This window comes from Bos grunniens, chromosome 6, assembly GCF_055505025.1.
Source record: "Bos grunniens cultivar Pamir isolate PY7600 chromosome 6, Bosgru_T2T1.0, whole genome shotgun sequence".
Classification (NCBI taxonomy): domain Eukaryota; kingdom Metazoa; phylum Chordata; class Mammalia; order Artiodactyla; family Bovidae; genus Bos; species Bos grunniens.
In genome coordinates this window covers 16,254,261-16,271,587 of record NC_141170.1, presented here as the reverse complement: position 1 = coordinate 16,271,587, position 17,327 = coordinate 16,254,261, and the positions used below count along the sequence as shown (strand labels likewise).

The following is a 17,327-nucleotide window of genomic DNA, read 5'->3' as shown; positions in this document are numbered from 1 at the left end:
TCAATCCCTGGGTTGGGAAGATCTCCTGGAGAAGGAAATGGCAACCCACTCCAGTACTCTTGCCTGGAGAAACCCACTGATGGAGGAGCTTGGTACAGTCCATGGGGTCGCAAAGAGTTGGACACGACTAAGTGACTTCACTTTCACTTAACCACCCAAACTGATCTATACGTCCAATGCAATCCTATCAAAATTCAAATGTCTGTATAGCACAAGGAACTCTACTCAATACTCTGTAATGTTACATAAGGGAAAAGAATCTTATAAAGAGTAGATACAATATGTGTATACGTATAACAAATTCACTTTGTTATACATCTGAAACTAACACAACATTGTAAAACAACTATATTCCAATAAAACCTTTTTAACTCCAACGTCTTCTTTTTTTTTCCCCCTCAGAAAAAGAAAAAATAATCCTAAAATTTGTATGGAAGTGCAAAAGACCCCAAACAGACAAAGCAATCTTGAGGCAGAAGAACAAAGCTGGAAGCATCATACTTACTGGAAACATCATACATACAACATACTTCCAAACTATATTACAAAGCTATAGTAATCATAATGGTACAGTATTGGCATAAAAATGGACACATAGGTCAATGGAACAGAATAGAGAGCCCAGAAATAAACCCCTGCATATTTGGTCAATTAAATCATGACAAAGAAGATAAGAATATACAAACGACAAGGGATAATCTCTTCAATAAACGGTGTTGGGAAAAGGACCAGCTTCATGCAAAAGAAAAAAACTGCACCACTGTCTTCTACCATACACCAGAATAGACTCAAAATGAATTAAATATTTAAATTTAAGGCTTGAAACTGTAAAATTCCTAAAAGAAAACACATGTTGGGGGTAAGTTCCTCAACATGGGTCTTGGCAATGATTTTTATTTGACACCAAAAGCAAATGTTACAAAAGCAAAAATGAGCAAGTGGGACAATGTCAAACTAAAAAGCTTCTGCACAGCAAAGAAAACCACCAAGAAAATGAAAAGACAACCTGTGGATGACAGGAACTATTTTTAAATCATATATCTGATAAGGGGTTAATATTCTAAATACATAAATATCTCACTCAGCTCCATGACAGGAAAAAAAAAAAAAAAAATGGGCAGAGGGACTGAGTAGACATTTTCCAAAGATACACAAGTGGCCAAATGATACGTAGAAAGATCCTCCAACTCACGGATCATCAGGGAAATGCAAATGAAGACCATGATGAGATATCATCTCACACCTGTCAGAATGGCTATATCAAAAAGACCACAAAGAAGAAGTGTTGCTGAGGATTCAGAGAAAAGAGAATCCTTGTGCACCTGTTGCAGGAATGCAAATTGGTGTGACCACTATGGTAAACAACGCGGATTTCCTCAAAAAAATTAGAAACAGAACTACCATTTGATGAGCAATTCCACTTCTGAGTGTATATACAAAGGAAATGAGAATAGAATATTGAAGAGATTATCTGTACTCACATGTTCATTGTAGCATTATTTACGACGGCACTGGGATATGGAAACAACTTAGGTGTCCATCAGTGAATTAATGAATAAATCAGATGTGAGACACACACACACACACACGGACTTCCCAGGTGGCACTAGTGGTAAAGAACTTGGTTGCCAGTGCAGGAGACATAAGAGACTAATCTCTGGGTCAGGAAGATCCCCTGGAGGAGAATATGGCAACCCACTCCAGTATTCTTGCCTGCAGAATCCCTTGGACGGAGAAGCCTGGTGGGCTACAGTCCATGGGGTCACAAAGAGTCAGACATGACAGAATCGATTTAGCATGCATGCACAACACACACACACACATACACACACACTGGAATACTATTTGACCTTAAAAAAAAAATCAAAAGAGATCCTGTCACTTGCAACATCATGGATGGTCTTGGAGGGCATTACGCTAAATAAAATAAGTCAAAGAATGACAAAGTGAAATAAGCCAAATAGCATGGTATCACTTACATGTGGAATCTTTTTAAGTCAAATTCATAGAAACAAGGAGAAGGCAATGGGAACCCACTCCAGTACTCTTGCTTGGAAAATTCCATGGACAGAGGAGCCTGGTAGGCTACAGTCCATGGGGTCGCTGAGGGTCGGACATGACTGAGCGACTTCACTTTCACTTTTCACTTTCATGCATTGGAGAAGGAAATGGCAACCCACTCCAGTATTCTTGCCTGGAGAATGCCAGGGATGGGGGAGCCTGGTGGGCTGCCGTCTGTGGTGTTGCACAGAGTCGGACACAACTGAAGTGACTTAGCAGTAGCAGTAGCATAGAAACAGAGAGTAGAATACTAGCTACCAGGAGCTAGGGAAATTGTAGAAAGTGGGGAGAAGTTGGTAAAAGAGTACAAACTTTCAGCTATAAGATGAGTAAGGTCTAAGCTCAGCCTGGCCATTCTAGTCAATAATACTGTGTCGCATAATCAAAATTTGCTTGGAAAGTAGCTCTGAAAGCATTCCCGGAGAGGCAGCAAGGAAGGAAGGAAGGAAAGAGCAAGAAAGAGAAAGGGAGACAAAGAGGAAGGAAAGGAGGGAGAAAGGGATGGAGAAAAAATTACTACTGGACGGTCACACCCTTTGGAGGCTTCCCTAGTGGCTCAGTGGTAAAGAATTTGCCTGCAATGCAGGAGACACAGGAGACATGGGTTTGATCCCTGGGTCGGGAAGATCCCTGGAGAAGGAAACAGCAACTCATTCCAGTATTCTTGCCTGAAAAATCCCACGGATAAAGGAGCCTAGTGGGCTACAGTCCAACAGGTCACAAAGAATCCTTCATGACAGCAACTGAGCACGTCCACACCCTTTTGCAATTAGAATTTGAAGTGAAACATTCCTTTCCAGCAAGTTAGCTGCCACCTGTGCTTTCAAACTCCTCCCAACCAGTGTCTGGAGAGTGTGGAGTAGCTGGACCTCAGGATAACACACAGAAAGACAGACACACTCATAGAAGACACAGTGCAGAAAGCAACACAAAAGGAAAAGTGGCTCTATCTCAGGTGGTTGTAATCAAACATTAAAGGGGAGATTTACTCTACTCTGGCTCGGCCTAACGTGGATCAGAGGCAGCTGAGTTGTAAGCACACCGGGAACCCAGACTTGAGTTCATGACCAAAGGGAGGGCGGGGAGGAATTCAGCAAGAACATTTCCAAACGATTCTGCTGATGCACTGGTTGTTTCGGTTACTTTCTTGCCAGGGCCGTACATACACACCCATAGGCGGTGTCTCCAGATCACGAAATGCAGTGAAAACGGGTAGGTTGTTGAGACGATATGAACTAGACAAAAGGCTACCCAGATAATTCACTTGTCCAGAGAGGATTGTTTTGTTTTTGCTTAAATAATTGATTTTGGTTTCTTGCTATAAACCACTTGTCACCTATCTAACATACGTGCTTAGTTGCTCAGTCGTGTCCTACTCTTTGCAACCCCATCGACTGTAGACCACCAGGCTCCTCTGTCCGTGGGGATTCTCCAGGCAAGAACACTGGAGTGGGCTGCCATGCCCTTCGCCAGGGATCTTCCCAAGCCAGGGGTCGAACCCAGGTCTTCCACATTGCAGGCGGATTCTTTACTATCTGAGCCACCAGGGTTTCCCTTAATAATAGAACTTTGACTTTATTCCAAGCAGTGGTGTATCCAGCTAAATGACTGCATTTGCTGACCTCTCCTGCAGCTTGGGATGGTTGAAGAACAATAAGTGGGCCTTTAGAGAAAAATCCTTAAGGCAGACAGCTAAAGTGTGCCTTTTGTCCTTCCTGATTCCTTCCTAGAACATATATGTGATGTCTCAAACCCTAGCAACTATCTTAGACCTTAAGACAACCTTGGTGATGGGAACCACACGCTATGGACGGTGGAGAAATAGCAGAAAGAGCCTGGTCCTTACTCCCACTTTAGATGCCCCATTTAAAGCCTGGGGGTATCTCTCTTCAGCCTTCCTTTATAAAAGAAAAAAAAAGACAAAAGCCCATCCTGTTAAATTCCTATCTGTGTTATCAGCAATTGAATGAAATTTACAACTAATATGCCAGCTCTACAAATCACCCAAGTTACCTGGAAACTGCCCCAATACCCATTTATATCATTTTGGGATACAGAAACAAAGCTTTCAAACTAACCGTGATAGTTATGGGTGATTTGATTCTCAAGCCAAAAATTAGGTCACACAATAAGAATACTTTGAATCTACTTATGGGAGAAGCAGATCATCAACTCATTTGAAAGCTGGGCTGCGCTAGTACACCCAGATGCTATGATTCTACTTGAGTTATTAAGTTCAAGCACGCTGCAGTAATCCTGACCTGATTTTCCACTTCATCAGAAAAAGATAAGTCTAGGTACCAGGTGATACACACCATTCTAACCAGGAGCTTTAGTTGAATACGTAATCTCCGAAAGTAATTTCACAAAGGGTTCTGGGCCTCCAGAAACTCACATTCTCCTCCCCCATAAACTTTGGTAACTGTGTGGTAATTACACCCATGCTTCTCTCTGTATCCACCAAGAAGCTTTACTGGCGCCTTATCCTATAGAACTCAGTTCTATATACTTAGTATTTGCCTCACCTAAGCCCTCTATATCTGTTTCCACATAGAAGGATAATAATACTTACCTTTCCTCCAAGGTGTGTTGTGATGTTTAATTAATGTTTACAAAGTATATAGTAAGCTGTAGATGAAAGATGCTAAAGAAGCATAAAGTAGTATCATTAGTCTGACTCATCACTTAGCCTTATTAGGTATGCAAAATGAAAGTCATGTTGCTACAGCTAAAATAGTTATGAATACACATTAGGTCAAATATAAATCCCAGAGAGATTTAAATCTGTATGCCAGGTCCACAAAGCCAACACCTGAAGCTCCTTATTATTAGAGCAATGTGCTTTTTTGTTTCCCTTTCTAACAAGTACTTACTTGAAACCCCTTAGCTTTCAAGAATAGAAACTGATTAGAAGGTTAAGGTTACAGTGAAAACATGATATATTTGGGAAACATCTGAAGTTCTTCATACTTTAATATGAAGATAAAAATTCAATCTGTAGTGATGCGAAACTCCATAAAACTTGGAAAAACTTTTGATTCTTCCGCAATTGAAACTAGCAAGAAAATTCCGGGACTTTCCTGGTGGTCTAATGGTTAAGATCCCATGCTCCAATGCAGGGGGCCTGGGTTCAAATCCCAGGTCAGGGGACTAGATCCCACATGACATGACTAAAAGACCCCAGCATGCCTCAACTAAGACCCAGGGCAGCCAAATAAATACATAAATAAATATATGTTTATATATATATATATGTTTTTTTTTTAAAAAGAATACTCTGAATTTCATAGGAAATTTAAAAGATAAACTGATAACCTTGAAAGTTTAGTACAATGTTTCTTGAGTTCAAATGTGCACTATGTTGAGATGTATACATATTATTTTATATACAGTCTTCAACAATTTTCAACTAAATATACAACTATATTTAGATAATAAGTATATATTAAGATTTTACATATTTCTGAACCAAGGAATCGTTAACAATATGCTCTATTTTGGCATATAAAACTAAAATATCACTTTGTTGTGCAACATGGAGCTCTTTTTCAAGCTCTGTATCCTAATGTTCCCCTTGCTGTGTAGCAGAAAGAGAATTAGGAAATAGAAAGAGCCCTGCTCATTATGCAAATAGCTGGGTTAAGTCCATACTATTCATCCATGGCTTACCCTGGATGTAGAGTTTCAAAGAGAACTAATAGTCTTAAGAGTGAAAATGCAACACACACACAAACCCACACAACGAACATGCACAATAGAGTAAATGCACAGAGGAGGAATCCCACGTGGTTCTGAAAGATGTTGCAATGGGATTCATCATTACATGGTCTCAGAGAATGAGATGATGACTGTCCTCCTCTTCCAACTTCCACAAAATTTGGTCAGTTTGGAAACTTATGATCTAGTTAGGTTTACATGGAAGATAAAAAGACACATTCATTTCATCCCCCAAAAGCACAAAGTCAACATTCTTCTGAGTTAAGGAAAAGCTTTCTGGAGACAATTAACTTCTTATAAAATTTTTTCTAAAGAGAGAGAGGGAGTAGGTAATTGCATTACAGGACAAGAGCAACTCTTAAAGGTCAGAGGATTTGATGACATCTTAACCAGTCCAGATTTAGTTACTGAAGTGTTAGAAATAATCTAAAATTATTTTCTTCTACTTCTTCGATGATTACTTTTCTCATCTCCATTTCTTCTTTTCTTCTTTAAGTGTGTTGTGATCCATATGTTTACAAGCTGGATGTTCCCAAAATAGACACCACCCCCTTCTATTTCCACATATTTTTATATACACTATGTGAATTAAAATGCAAAGAATCCCTATCTTGTATATGATGGAAAACCCACCTCATCCCTAATACTTTCATGAACAATAAAGGAACTTCCTTTACTCTGAGTCACTTCCTCGGATTTCTTGCTCCTGCTGAATTCTTAAGTGGCATCTTTGTCTTTCCTTAGGTTTAATCCACGCTGACTCAGTATAGAATATATTCCAAAACACTAATTTCCCCAAAACACTAATCCCTTAAGATCTAATCACATTATAGCCGTGATCATATATCTTTACTGAAGTTTCAAGAACAACATGAGGTAAGAGGGTGTGCTGTATCACAGCACAACACAGCAAAAGATTTAAACATGAATTCAGTATTCCTGCTATTCAAAGACACATTCTCTCCACTTTAATGGGCTTGGAATTTTGATATATCTTACAGTCAATCTGTACAATTAAAGTGCTGTCATATTTTCTCTTGAAAAGATCTTATTAAATTGACAGTATATCACATTACCATAGTATCCTAAAATCAAAGGGATTTTATTTTTTTTAAAAGCCACCTGTGGTCTTCAAAGTCCAAAGCCACACCCACAGTTAGGAACTTCTCACTGATCTCCTCATCCCTGTTCACTCCAACACCCACTCCATCCCCTCCCATCGTTTCCCGTTTCCCAATTTTCCCCAGTTCTTGGAGTTCTTCCCATTCTTCCTCTATATTGATCCTGTAGGCCTCACAAACCTTGTCTCTATGTCTTCCCTAGACTACTATTATGGTGACCGACTAAAGAAAACATTTTCTTTTTTGAGAAATTTTTTTAATGGCTTTTGTTTTTCCTCCTTACTTTCTCTTTTTTTTTCAATTTTTTAAAACATGTTTTAAATTGAGACATAGTTGACAATGTAACATTGTATAAGTTTAAGGTATATGACGTGTTGATTTGATAAATTTATATATTGCAAAATGATAACCATCATAGCATTAGCTAACACCTCTACCACATAATTATTTATCATTTCTTTCTTGTTGTGAGAACATTTAAGATATCAACAGTTTGGGGACTTCCCTGGTGGTCCAGTGGCTAAGACTCTGCACTTCCAATGCAGGGGGCCCAGGTTCGATCCCTGGTCAGGGAACTAGATCCTACAGGCCACAACTAAGAGTTCGCATGCTGCAACTAAAGATCCTGCATGTCGAAACTAAAAGATCCTTCATGTTACAAAGAAGACTGACGATCTGCCTGCCTCACTAAGACCTGGTATGGCCAAATATATAAATCTTAAAATCATTTTTTTAAAAAGATCTCAATAGCTTTTAAATGTACATCTTCTCCTACCACCCCATCAATTTTTCAAATTAACTTTCTTTCTACATAGATTTCTTTCAGCATCTGTAATTAACAGTCTTCTCTTTTTACATTCTTTCCCTTGGGATTCTTATCCAGTTGGAGAGCATATGACTTCCACCTTTCAATCTTCAACTTTTATCTCTCTTTTATCTTCTGGACTGACATTTCCATTCTGAAGGATACGTTCACCAAAACTTAGCACACAGACAGACTTCAAAATTAACACACAATCCAAGGAAAATAAGGCATATTCTGCGAGGCTCCCATTCCATGTGAATCAACAATATGGACTACAGAGTAAAGTAACAAAGGTTTACACTAGGAAGAAGAGTAGGATTCAATTGCCAAGGCCTCCAAGGATGTGAAAAGACCTTCTGCAAGTCAGAAGATCGTGGTTTACCAGATGCCTCTGAAGTCTCAAAGCAGGCACTGCTGATACGGGACTGCAAAACAATTCGAAGTTGAGTACTGAGGGACTTCCCTGGTGATCCAGTGGCTAAGACCCAGCACTTCCAAATAAATAAATGTGTGCTCAGTCGTGTCCAGCTCTTTGCAGCCCTACGGAATGTAGCCCACCAGGCTCCTCTGTCCATTGAATCTTTCAGGCAAGAATACTGGAGTGGGTTGCCATGCCCTTCTCCAGGGGATCTTCCCGACCCAGGGATGGAACCCAGGTCTCCTGCATCTCCTGCAATGGCAGGAGGATTCTCTACTACTAGTGCCACCTGGAAAGCCCAAGTAAATAACTCTAAGTAAATGCATAAACGGGAACACTGAAATGAACCTAGATGTGTAGAACTTCAAAGCAAAGTCATGATACATGAAATTAAAGGCATCATCTTCCGTTCCTGACAGTCCAAGCTCTGTTAATGGAACTCTGAGTTTTCTAGTCACACAATTTCAAAAACTTTGCCTTTGACTCTTCTGTCTTGATCTTACCTTGTACTCCTTCAATTGTCCAGTTCTTTCACTCCAGACTAAAATGTCCTTTCTCTTTGCTATCCCATAATCTTTCAATAAAATGGGCACCTAAAATGTCTCTCTATCCTCAGGTTTTTTTTTTTTTTTTTTTTCACTTAATCTAATCCTTCCCATTTACCAATGAACAGATCTTCATAAACTACAGTGCTGATGATATCACTTCCCTATAAAATCTTCAAAGGCTCTTTATTACCTGTTAAGTTGAGTACACACTCCACAGTAAACTCCCCATTGCCAAATCCAGGGGTCAATTCTCAGTCTTTATTTTATTAAACCAATCAAGAGCATTTGACAATTAATCTCTAACTTGAATTTCTGCAGTTAGTCTCATTTCAATCCTTATTTGATAACTGATTTCATAAGCAGCTATGGTGATATTTTTAAAACATAAATTAGATTATGTCACTATTCTCATTAAAGTCCTCCAATGGCTTCTTTCTATCTCACTTGGGGTAAAATTCAAAGCACATGCAATGGCCTGCAAGACCCTGTATGATGTGGGTCTACCTCTCCAACCTTATCCTCTACCACAAGCCTTGGTGGTAGAGGCTTTTTAACCCCACTTTGTAACCCCACTCTAGCTACGCCTGTCATCTTGGTGGTACTAAAGGACAAAACCTTTCGTACCCTCACCTTTGAGGTTCTGCAGTGGCAGTTCCCTTGACCTGAGTGCTGCATGGCTCTCTCTGACCCATTCAAATGTCTGTTCAATATCACCACAATGAAGGGCTCTTCTCTCTCCACTCTGTGTAACTAACATTCCCCCCAGCCTACCCAGCCACTCCCTATTCTCCATAACACTTGGCATCATCTGAAATATTTTGTGTAACATTCTATATCTTCTGTTTCTTCCCACTAGAATATAAACGCCCTGAAAGGAAGGTCTTTGTTTCTTTTACAGCTTTCTTGTCAGAGACTAAAAGAGCTCCTTATACTTAAGTGACTGAGCATGCATGCACGCATGCATGAGAATATAGAACAAATATATACCAGGAAAAGATTGATGATTCAGATTGATAAATAAAAACTTGAAAGTCATGGTTAGTCATATCCAACTCTCTGAGACACCTTAGACTGTAGCCTGCCAGGCTCCTCTGTCCATAGGATTCTCCAGGCAAGAATACTGGAGTGGGTTGCCATCCCATTCTCCAGAGGATCTTCCTGACCCAGGGATCAAACCCAGGTCTTCTGCATGGCAGGTGGATTCTTTACTGTCTGAGCCAGCAGGGAAGCCAAAATAAATACTTATGCATTATAAATAATACCACTGGCATTGTTTTTTTTTTTTTTAAGGAATACAATGAAATATTACTCAACTATAAAAAAGAATGAAATCTTTCCATTTGCAACAATATGGATGGAGCTTGAGGGTACTATGCTAAGTGAAATAAGTCAGAGAAAGACCAAAACTATGTGTATAACTTTTATGTGTGATCTAAAAAACAAGCAAATGAACAAGCAAAACAGAACAGAAACAGACTCATACACAGAGCAAACTGGTGGTTGTCACAGGGAAAGAGGGCATGGAGGAACAGACAAATAGGTGAAGGAGATTAAGAGATACACTTCCAGTCATAAAATAAATAAGTCAAAGGGATGTAATATACAGCATAGAGAATATAGCCAATAATATTGTTATAACTTTGTATGATGACAGATGGTAACCAGACTCACCCACCAGGCTCTCCCGTCCCCGGGATTCTCCAGGCAAGAACACTGGAGTGGGTTGCCATTTCCTTCTCCAATGCAGGAAAGTGAAAAGTGAAAGTGAAGTCGCTCAGTCGAATCCGACTCATAGCGACCCCATGGACTGCAGCCTACCAGGCTCCTCCGTCCATGGGATTTTCCAGGCAAGAGTACTGGAGTGGGGTGCCATTGCCTTCTCCGAACTAGATTCATAGTGGTGACCAGTTCATAATGTAAGTAAGTGTCAAGCCACTATGTTGTACACCTGAAACTAACACAATATTACGTGTCAACTATTTGTTGTTGTTCAGCCGCTAAGTTGTGCCCGACTCTTTATGACCCCATGAACTGTAGCATGCCGGTCTTCCCTGTCCTTCACTAGCTCCCTGAGTTTGCTCAAAATCATGTCCATTGAGTCAGTGATGCCATCTATACTTTCATAAAAAATAAAGTAAAATGAAATAGAGGAGCAATAATACAGAAAAAATTCCACATATACAGCAAACAATAATCCTTAATATACCAAGAATTCCTATATATTCAACATACACAAAACAGTCCAGTAAAAATGGGTAATGGATAGACGCACAGAAAGAATAAAATGCTGAGTCCCGAGACAAAGGGAACGCAGACTCCGCCACCCTCGCTGCCGCCGCCGCCTAGTACGCCTCGCTCGCCGGGCCGGGCCGCCAAAGGGACACGAACATGGCTGGGATCACCCTCAGCAGACTTGCCCAGGAGAGGAAAGCTTGGAGAAAAGACCACCCGTTTGGTTTCGTGGCTGTCCCAACAAAGAACCCTGACGGCACGATGAACCTCATGAATTGGGAGTGCGCCATTCCTGGGAAGAAGGGGACCCCGTGGGAAGGAGGCTTGTTTAAACTACGGATGCTGTTCAAAGATGATTACCCATCCTCACCACCAAAATGCAAGTTTGAACCGCCGCTGTTCCACCCAAACGTGTACCCCTCAGGCACAGTGTGCCTGTCCATCCTGGAGGAGGACAAGGACTGGCGGCCAGCCATCACCATCAAGTAGATCTTATTAGGAATACAGGAACTTCTAAACGAACCAAATATCCAAGACCCAGCTCAAGCAGAGGCCTAGACGATCTACTGCCAAAACAGAGTGGAATAGGAGAAAAGGGTTCGAGCACAAGCCAATAAGTTTGCTCCCTCATAAGCAGCGACCTGTGGCATCGTAAAAGGAAGGGATTGGTTTGGCAAGAACTTATTTACAACATTTTTGCAAATCTAACGTTGCTCTACAATTACTGGTCACCTGGGAAGGGTGGGCGGGTGCCATTTTCCATTTCCGCCACTGGTACAGTCTCGACTTGCTGAATTGCCCAGTTTTTCATACAGGGTCTCTTCCTTCAGTCTTTTGTATTTTTGATTGTTATGTAAAACTTGCTTTTATTTTAATATTGATGTCAGTATTTCAACTGCTGTAAAATTATAAACTTTTATACTTGGATGAGTCCCGAGGAGCGCGTTCCCAGAGCTGCACTTAGCCTCCCACTGGCCGCATTACGCGGGAAAGCAGAGCTGCCCGCCCCCAGAGCCCCAGAGCCCCAGAGCCCCAGCCAGCCAGCGTCGCGTTTCCGCATCACTTCCTTTGTGTTTATATGGCGTTTGTCTGTGTTGCTGTTTAGAGTAAATAAACTGTTTATATAAAAAAAAAAAAAGAAAGAAAGAATAAAATGCTATTCCCAGAAGAAAAGACAAAACGGTCAATAAGCATTAAGTAATAAGCAGAAAATAAAAGTGAAAACAATAATAAAATATCAGTGCTTAGCTATCGGAATGACCAAAAAGATAAAGAGTTTGACTATATCAAGTGTCGGCAGGTGTACGGACAGAGAAATGTGGGAAAACAGCCCTTTCATTACAACTGCCACTTCAGAGGGCAATGATTAGTGTCTATCAAACCAAAAACAGACATACCGCGTGGCCCAATAATCCCGCTTCTCAGTATCTCCTCTAGAGAAACACCCATAAGTGTAAGAATCTTTGTAAGCATTGCTTATAATTCTACAGACAAGCCTAAAAAGGAGACAGGCTAAATATTGTGAAATGTTACGTGTTGCATCTTGGGGTAGTAGGCAACTGCATACAGAGGGACAGTATTTTACTATGTTTTGTAAAAAAAAAAAACACTCATACACACATTGGTCCTTACTCAAATTCACAAGAAGTACCAAACATGCATTTACATATCTATCACAGCTTAAACAGCATCCACAAACCTACAACTGTAGCTGCAGGAGGGAGGAAGAATGTATTATGTCTGGGGTGCCAGAGGAAAACTGACCCATTTCTGTCAAACTTTAATTTGGGAAGAGAAGCATTAGCCATGTACTCTTGGTGCAGTTTACACTACATGTAAAACAGCCGATGTGTTTTTTGATGGTATGCAAATAAAAGAATCATTCCTTAAGCAAGTGCCAAGACTGAAGACATAGTTTGGCACTTCCCATGGAGTCCGACCAGTACCGATTACCTGTAAGCTCAAGTACACGCTTGTTAAAATGGATGAATGAATGGGGATGAAACAGGAAGTTGGAGCCACATCATGAAGAACCTTAATTTCTGGGTTCCTGAGCTTGCAATTTGTTTGACATAACTGATAAATGAGACAATACATTTAGCACAGTTGCTATTGATACATTTTAGCATTTATGATCAACATCACATCTCAGGGCTTCCCTGGTGGCTCAGCTGGTAAAGAATACGACTGTAATGTGAGAGACCTGGGTTCCATCCCTGGGTTGGGAAGATCCCCTGGAGAAGGGAACAGCTACCCACTCCAGTATTCTGGCCTGAAGAATTCAATGGGCTGTATAGTTCATGGAGTCGCAAAGAGTCAGACACGACTGAGCAACTTTCACTTCACTTCTCATTTCAATTTTATCTTATTTCATGACCAGAAGATGGAGCTCCAAACATTTAAACCTTTTTTTTTTTCCTCTTCATAGAGGTTGTGGTTTTTGTTTCTTGAGTTCTGGTTCCCATTTAAACCCTTCTATTTGCATTTAGTTCTCAGATGATCAAAATCCAATTGCTGACAGAGAGCAGATAGGAGGAGTAACTATAGGGGAAGTTCACCCTTTAGTCAGATTTTTCTACCTCTGGGGACTTCCTTGTTCCATGCACTAGGTTCCTACATTTTTATCCAACTCTTCCCATCTGGAACTCCTCAAAATAGAAAAGCGCACTCTAAACAGGTGCCAACATCTCATGCTGTCCTCTTGGGAGGGAAAATTCCAACCCTGCTACACCCAGCCTTTATCACTGTGTATATCCAGGAACTGGTGCGCTGTGGGAAGATGACCTGGCAGGGCTGGAATCAACTCTTGGGACAGTTCTCCAGCTTCTATGATTTTCCAGAATAAATCCACAGAAGTCTTCCTCAAGACCTCTGAAGACTCACGGAAAATAATGTATTTTCTAAATTTCCATAATAGCCACTCTATTACCATTATGTTGATATTACTAATACAGCCTATTAGTTGACCATTCATTTATTGACTCTCTTTTTTCAATAAATATTTATTGATCACCACTGCAAATTGCAGAAAGGTTATGGTGGGACACACGTGCACACGCACACACACCTCCTACTCTAAGTCCTCAGTAAATTTATTCAAGAATACACAACCTAGGAAAGCCAGGAGAGACTCAAGCAGGAACAGCATCATCTACTAGGACTCTTCCTTGGCCTTTGTTCCTTACCCTGAGGACAAAGTTGTCAGTGATTCTGTTAAGGTGCAGCAAGAAAAATTTCTTGCTTCACTAACGGCCCTATTATACTCAGGCTGACGTTTTGAAAACAATCACCAATATACACCATCGCTTAATGGAATGTTAAATACATTTGGCTCCTCTGTTTCTTGATCAAATTCAGCATTAAGAGACACGTGTCTTCAATAGTCCAGTAAAAATCCTTCTACCCACTGCTGCTTGGAATTCTTCTTAAAAGGCTCTTTTGTCTGAACCTACCAAACTTCTCCCTAGTTCTAAATCAGTATTTCTGGTCATTTCCAACTGTAAATTCAAAAAGGTTTCGACCGAACTTATTTTCTATCTTGATGCTTTTCGTCTCCCTACCCAAACCTGGTCACCTCTCAGCTTTCTGGAGATCATCAACTCATATAAACCCTTGCAGAAATGACTTGGATTTCACTTCTCCTTCATCTCCCACATGCAATCAAAAAGTCCTGCCCATTCTACTTCCACAGTGTGCCCCAAATCCAATCCTTGCATATCCACTGTCGGCAGGCAACCTCCTCACCCATAATAATCTCAGTAGTCTCCTGAAAGTCTTAGTCGCTCAGTCATGTCTGACTCTGTGACCCCATGGACTGTAGCCTGCCAGGCTCCTCTGTCCATTGAATTATCCAGGCAAGAATACTCAAGTAGGTTGCCTTTCCCTTCTCCAGGGGATCTTCCCCACCCAGGGTTTGAACTTGGGTCTCCTACATTGCAGGCAGATTCTTTACCATCCGAGGTATCAGGGAAGCCCATTCTCTTTCTACTGAATCTTTGCATGTGTGCGTGCTAAGCTGCTTCAATCCTGTCTGACTCTTTAAGACCTCATGGACTGTAGCCCGCCAGGCTCCCCTGTCCATGGGATTCTCCAGGCAAGAATCCTGGAGGGGTTGCCATGCCCTCCTCCATGGGATCTTCCCAGCTCAGGGAATGAACTCAAGTCTCTTAGGTCTCCTGCATTAGAAGGCAGGTTCTTTACCACTAGTGCCACCTGGGAAGCCCTCTCAATCTATATGGACTGTATTAACACCCTACCAGGATGTCAGGTAAAATGCAGGACATCCTGTGTTTTTATTTGCTAGATCTGGTAGCCATGCACCATACTCCCTTTCTAAACACAATTCTGCTTGTGTAATGCTCCGATTTAAACTCTCTCCCTTCTATTACCAAGTTTTTTTAAATTTAGTTTTCGTTGATGTTTTAGTTTCCTATCCATTACTGAATTAAAGCTAAACTCTTCACTCCATCACTCTACAAATATTTCATCCATCACTCGCAGTGCACAAAATGTTCTGATTGTGTTGTCAAGTATACAAAATAAATAATTTACAGTCTCTGTAAGGAGCTTGCATGCTAAAGAATGATTATTGACTTTAAGAAACAAGCAAATATAGAGTGATAAACCCCAATTTAGTTTGAGAGATGAGAGTTGAGGAGATTCCCAGCTTTATAATCTTGTTAACTAAATTTGAATTTGGCCTTGGGCCAATGAAAGCTTTTTTAACCCCACCCACACACTAATCCTAAAAAAAAGTCACTTAAACAAGTCAACTTCTTGACATTCATCCTTAGCCTGTGACAAAGCCAGCTAACAAAGCTTTTCCCCAGCATATAAAGCAAAAGAAAGCAAGATGTCTTCATTCAATTCCATAGCTGGGAAAATCAAGTATATAGTTTTCATAACTTATACAGAATCCTGAATGATTAGAGGAGGCAGAAGGTACATTCAGCATTATTTCGGAAGCTATATAGACTTCCCTGGTGGCTCAGACAGTAAAGCATCTGCCTACAATGTGGGAGACCCAGCTTCGATCCCTGGGTTGGGAAGATCCTCTGGAGAAGGCAATGGCAACCCACTCCAGTACTCTTGCCTGGAAAATCCCATGGACGGAGGAGCATGGTAGACTACAGTCCATGGAGTCACAAAGAGTCGGACAGGACTCAGTGACTAAACAAACTTTCTGAAGCTATATAGGACTTCAAATCTTTGAAGAGGGACTTCCCTAGTGGCCCAGTGGCTAAGACTCTGCCTTCCCAATTCGGGGAGCCTGGTTTCGACCCCAGGTCAGGGAACTAGATCCTACATGCCGCAACTAAGAGTTTGCAAGCCGCAAGTAAAAGTCCTGCATGCTGCCACAGAAACTGAAGATTCTGCTTGCCACAACTGAGACCTAGTGCAGCCAAATAAATATATAAAAATAAAACCTTTAATGAATAAAGTGATTTTATTTGAATAAGCAACACATAGTGAGTGACATAGGAATAAGCAAATCAATAAGACATAATTAATATGGGAATAGCTGTTTCAAAGATCCAAAATTTAAAGGCAAACCCCTGAGTATATTCTGAATATCTGCTTCCAGGGAATTTCAAACACTGAGACTAACTGGGTCACAAAGAAATCATGAGAACAAGATGGTGCTGTCTGACAGCAGCTTCCAAAACTAACCCTAGAATGTAGAAATGTATCTAGCCCACATATCTCTTATTTATGTTCATCAGTGCTATAGAAGAATTATATGCTGCTGCTGCTGCTAAGTCGTTTCAGTCGTGTCCGACTCTGTGCAACGCCATAGACGGCAGCCCACCAGGCTCCCCCGTCCCAGGATTCTCCAGGCAAGAACACTGGAGTGGGTTGCCATTTCCTTCTCCAATGTATGAAAGTGAAAAGTGAAAGTGAAGTCGCCCAGTCGTGCCCAACCCTCAGCGACCCCGTGAACTGCAGCCTTCCAGGCTCCTCCATCCATGGGATTTTCCAGGCAAGAGTACTGGAGTGGGGTGCCAATTATATGACTATAATATAATTTTATTTAAAAAATACTGTTTTTGGAAACTTTGTGGGAGAAGGCAAGGGTGGGATGATTTGAGAGAAAAGCATTGAAACATGTATAATATCATATGTGAACTAGATTGCCAGTCCAGGTTCGATGCATGAGACAAGGTGTTCAGGGCTGGTGGACTGGGATGACCCTGAGGGATGGGATGGGGAGGGAGGGGGGAGGGGGGTTCAGGAGGTGGAACACATGTACACCCATGTGTTCGTGTGAATGTATGGCAAAAACCACCACAATATTGTAAAGTAATTAGCCTCCAATTAAAATTCTTTTAAAAAAAGAAAAAATACTATTTTTGAAAACTTTAATATAAAGCAGTTCTGTGGTATTTTAAGAAACAAATATAAGAACTGCATGGTTGAGGGAGAGG

The 17,327-nt window shown here is 40.9% G+C and overlaps 1 non-coding gene and 1 pseudogene across 1 annotated transcript; both read left to right on the top strand.

Moving 5' to 3' along the window:
• The first annotated feature begins 7,401 nt into the window (after nt 1-7,401).
• On the top strand, nt 7,402-7,474 carry TRNAG-UCC (transfer RNA glycine (anticodon UCC)). The gene has a single exon. It is a non-coding gene; the product is annotated as a tRNA-Gly (tRNA).
• Nucleotides 7,475-11,052: 3,578 nt separating this feature from the next.
• Nucleotides 11,053-11,609, top strand: LOC147370343 (SUMO-conjugating enzyme UBC9-B pseudogene; annotated as a pseudogene).
• The last annotated feature ends 5,718 nt before the right edge of the window (nt 11,610-17,327 follow it).